The sequence below is a fragment of the Microtus pennsylvanicus genome, chromosome 6, assembly GCF_037038515.1.
Source record: "Microtus pennsylvanicus isolate mMicPen1 chromosome 6, mMicPen1.hap1, whole genome shotgun sequence".
NCBI classification, from domain to species: Eukaryota; Metazoa; Chordata; class Mammalia; order Rodentia; family Cricetidae; genus Microtus; species Microtus pennsylvanicus.
This window is the reverse complement of record NC_134584.1, coordinates 13,539,294-13,544,665: the sequence shown is the minus strand read 5'-3', so window position 1 is coordinate 13,544,665 and position 5,372 is coordinate 13,539,294.

The following is a 5,372-nucleotide window of genomic DNA, read 5'->3' as shown; positions in this document are numbered from 1 at the left end:
AGATTAAAATTAAGTGTTTTTGTGATTCGGGTTGATATCGCTGCACTCTGGTTAGAAACGCAACCACTAGTATCTCAATTTATGGATATTAAGAGGAGAGAGTAGCTGAAGTCTTGTGTATTTCTACACTCTGTGAGAGGGTCTGTAAATGTGGTCTCTTTAAGTATCCCCAGCTAGAGAAGAGCCTCCCTTTCAGTGGGAGATTATGGGCACACCTCCCTCTACTGGGCACCATCTACAACTGTAGTTTGTGGTTGGTTGGTGTTGACCAAGGTAGATGGTAAAAGAGTCTTCCAGGTGTCCAACCCTTGAGACTCTTATCCCCCCACACTTTTAACATTTAATTATTTGTGTGTGTATTTAGGGGACACACATGGCACTCAGAGGAGTTAGTTCTCTTGTTCCTCCATATGAGTCCCAGAGCTCTAGCTCAGGCCATAAGGTGTGGTGACAAGTATCTCCAACTCCTGAGCTAATTCAAGAAATTGGGAGAATAGTGTGTGTGTGTTCATGTGTGTGTGTGTGTGTTTCCTAGGCAGGAATACAATCAAAAGTAAGGCATGAAAGCCCGCACAAAGATTAACAGGAGAAGAGGAATTACACATGAAAAATCACAGGATGCTTGCAAAAAGCTTGGTTGGAGCTACCTGTACACAATTGTGAGTGATAAACTGCAAAATGGGGAGACACTAAAACTACTTCTGTGAAAAACATCAACTTATTTATTCATCTGTGCTGTGGACAATTGGTTCTCATTGGCCAGCCATTTGCTAAGTACTATACGTCAGACAAATCTATGTATTATTTTGATCCTGACTTGATGCAAAATCCAGTAACTGAAAACAAGATATATCAAGAGTCATAACAGAAAGTAGAAATGTAACAGGGTCTTAGACCTTAGCAGACCCCCAGACTTTAGCACAGCTGATTCCATAATAGAACTGCCATTCAGGCATACAATCCAGCACATAGACGGCACTACCTGTGAAAATAAAACACAAAGATCTAATCCATCAATCCATAGTTCTGGCCGGGCGGTGGTGGCGCACGCCTTTAATCTCAGCACTCGGGAGGCAGAGGCAGGCGGATCTCTGTGAGTTCGAGGCCAGCCTGGTCTACAGAGCTAGTTCCAGGACAGGAACCAAAAGCTACAGAGAAACCCTGTCTCAAAAAACCAAAAAAATAAAATAAAATAAAATAAAAATATCCATAGTTCTGGGAAACTCTATAATTGTACGAACCTTGATTTTTGGCTTTTGTACTTCTGCTTCTGACTAACTGTTCTTGTTAACTGAAGTATGTCAACCTAGGACATGGTTTTTATGCTTAAAAGTTAACCTGAGACTGGCTCAGGGCTACCGTGGGATCCTGAATATTCAGGGTAGTGACTGGCCAGCTAATAAAGACTTTCTATTGGCTTAAGTCCATGTCTGAGCCCTCTTTCCTAGTGGACACACCACAAAAGAAAGTGCTGTATTGTATAAACTAAAAACTGGAAAGCCAGAGAGATTGTTTCCTAAAGTGAACTAGTGCCAAGTATGAGAAGCTAGTAAGAGAAAGGCAGGTGAATTGGACAATAATGATGTATTAGAGATAGAAGCAACGAAAGTACTCAGAAACTACCAATACTTTTTGTATATGTCATTGAATTATGCAATCTTACCACGTGTCAATTTATATAAATAAATAAATATATCCATGCAATATAGATGGAATAAATGTAGAAAAAACAGTTATTTGTTAATATGTATGTTATTGCAATAGAATACTATTTAGATTCCAAAGGAACAAACTATTGATACATGCAATAATGTGGACAAATCTTCCATGTGTGATTCCTAGCAAAAGACACTGAAAATATAAAAGGAAAGAATAGCTGGGCTTGGTGGTTCATGGCTTTAATCGGAGCAAGTCTCTGAGTTCAAGCCCAGCCTATTCTCCTGATCGAATTCTAGGGCAGCTAGTTCTAGGACAGGCTCCAAGGCTATAGAGAAACCCTGTCTCGTCATACCAAAAATAAATAAATAAATAAATAAATAAAAAATAAAATGAAATACAGTTTTAAGATAGTGAGGCAGAAGCAGGAGGATCTCTGAGTTCGAGGCCAGTGGAAACCCCATCTTGAAAAACAAAATCAAAACAAAACAAAAAGAAAGAAAGGAAAATGAAAAAAGATGGATGAGGAGCCTGTGGGTTGGTGATGAGGACACTTTACTTTAGGTCTTCTGTTCAGTATAGGGAGGCAGCCCTAACGCCGCAGAATGGAAAAGCAAATAAAATGTCCACCACTGAGCTCAAGTAGGGATTTGGGTCCTATTTTCTTCATGAGAAGTGTGGTAATTTCCGCCCACTAGTTTAAAAGCTGCACAGAGGTTAGAGTCCCTGGTAAGGTCTTCTGCATTCCCAAAGAACCATTAGTGTCTCTCCCCAAACAATTAAAGCTCAGGGCACCACCTGCCTTCGACTGGGCCGGCATCTCCATAAAAATGAATGGGGTTGATTTCATTAGGATGGAGAACTCAGCCTGTTTCCACCCAGCTGAGCAACAAAAGGAAGTTCTATGTCCTGTGAGAAGTCTCTGCTCTTTCCATCCCACCTCAGATGAGTTTTTGTTTTTGTTCTGAATTTTGTGTCAGGGGGAGGGTGCTTTTAGATTTTTCTTTTCCTTCATTTTTTTTTAATAGTCACTTGCTTTGACTCAAAATATGACAACTTTTGTAGCAGACACAGTAAATATTTTGTTTCTAAGCCCTCATGATTACATCATAGGTTTTCCTAAATTCTTACACTTTTACTCATCAATTTCTGCTCACTTATGTTGTTAATATTGACTTTAATCAGTAGACAGTGTTCCATTTTTAATTTATTTTTATTTGATTTTGAAATTTTTTTGAGATTATAATTCGATCATTTCTCCCTCCCCTTTTTGCTCTCCAAAGCCTCCCTTTATTAGTCTTTCAAATTCATGGCCTTTTTGGTCACCAATTGTTGTTACATGCATATATGTTCCTAAATATAACCAGCTTGGTCTGTTTAACGTTACTTGAATGTATGTTTTCAAGGCTGGTTCTTTGATACTAGATGACCAATTGGTGAGTTCTTCCTTAGGGAAGATTTCCACTTTCAGCATTTGTGCAGGGTTGAGGTCTCCTGCCTCACCTTCCCGTCAGCTTTGGTGTCTGATGTTGGTCTGCTCAGCTCGTGTTTAGGCCTCGTGTGTTCTCTACAAGAATAGCTGGTGCTCTTAACCCTAACCTATCTCTCCAGTTCTTTTCTTCTGATTCATTAGCATAGGCCCTTAAAGCTATAAATTTCCCTTGTGGGATTACTTTCATTGTGTTTCAGGGATTTTACTGTGTTGTGTTTTTATTTTCATTTTCATTTCATCCTTTCTTAATTTCTTCTTTGACCCATTCATTATTTCATAATAAATTGCTTAAGTTCCATGAATTTGTGCGATTACTAGAGATTTGCTTGCTGTCACTGTAAGTTTCGTTGCATTGTGGTCAGATAGGATACAAGAAGTGATTCCAATCTTTTTGAATTTGTAAAACTTTGTGTTGTGTCCCAGGATGTGGTCTATTTTAGAAACACTTCCACGTGCTACTGAATAAAATGTGGACTCTTTCGTATTAGGCTGGAACATTCTGTAGATATCTGTTAAGTCCATTAGATGTATGATGTCAGTTAATTCTGATGGTCTCTGCTTAATTTTTTGTCCAGATGGCCCATCTGTTGGAGAAAGTGGGCTATTAGAATCACCTATGATTAATGGATTGATGTTAATCTGTGTCTTCAAATACAATAGTAGATTTTTTTGATGATACTGGGCACTGTACTGTTTATGTATGTTTAGGATAGTAATGCCTCCTTGTTGACTTGCTCCTTGATTAGAATGAAAAGTCCTTCTTGGTCTCTTCTGATTAGTTTTAGCAGTGCCAAGAATGTTCTGTGGTGTGGCTGGCAGTTTTGTCTATCCTGCAGGCCAGGTGTGTCAGAAGAGCTCTGCTTCCTGGTCCTTGTTATCTCTTCTAATAAGCACCTCTACCTGGGGGCTAGAATGAGGAGGACCTGTTCCAAACTGAAGGGTGCCAGGACAGACACCTTCTGACTGGGTCAACCAGACTGACCAGCTTGTCCCTTCCCTAGGCCTCAACTCACCCCAATTTCTCACCCCAGGCTATCAGCTGATGGTTCTCCATTTTCTGGGACCCGAGACTGTTATCTTGAAGCTCTGCCTTCCTCTTTCTCCTCAGTTCCTTATAATAAAACTTCTTTCTAAAGTGCAGCCTCTGTGGTCCATGAATTTTAATCTTTGAATTCATGAGACAAGATCTGGAGCCACTGACTCAAGGGAAGTTTTGCCCGACTGGGAGCTTCTGGCACCCTAAATCCTGAGGAAAAGCCCACCTGAGGGAGAGAGACAAGCTCTGTTGAATACAAAGACTTGCTTCTGCCCACTTCAATACTTCTATTTCCTGTGTGTTGGCAACTTGTATTTTAAAGTTGTGTTCAATTTTTCCCACTTTTTCTCCCCTCCAGAATGCCTACTTTCTAGAGATCTAGAGATTTATCCTTGAACTTAACCTTTTTATTTATTTATTTATTTATTTTTTGCTAACTGATGAATGTTGAGTCTCTGTCACAGGTTTGGACTTTTACTTCTTGAGGGTTCAAGTTGCTACCTGGGTTTATTGTGTTTAGACTTTGCATACATTTCCTCTTTATCTTTAAATTAAAAAAAATGTATTTGAGAATTTGCCTACATTTTGTATGTGCACTTTGTGTACCTGGTCCAGTGAGGCCAGAAGTCATTAAGAGTTCTTGGGACAGGACTTGGGTGGTCGTTGAACCCTATGTGGGTGCTGGGAACAGAAGGCTGGTCCTATGCAAGAGCACTAAGTGCTTTTGACTGCTGAGCCAGTTGTCTCCTTTCTTACCCTCCCTTGGCTTGTAATTTCTGTGTGGTGGCATATGGTCATTCTAACCTCCTTACATATTTAAGAATAGTTTCTTTTAAATCTCAGAACATATTTGTGATGTCTTTAAAATCATTGTCCCTCGTTTGTGACATCTGGTTCCTGTCACAGATAGTTTCTACTGCTTGCTGTTTTACTTTGCACAGTAGTATCTTTATTATTATTTATCTATTCTGAGAAATACTGGGATAAGGCTAAGAGAAAGTGCGAGGAGAGGACAGGAGACAATATTGCAGTTCATTTGTACACGGAGTTGATTTTGCAGTTTGTGCTTCTGAGTCTACAATCAAAAACTAAAACAAAACAAGCCCTGAAGTCATACTTCCCAGTTTCTTTGTGCATCATTTTGTATCTTGTAGCAATTTTCGAGGTTGATTATTTTGACCCTGGGGC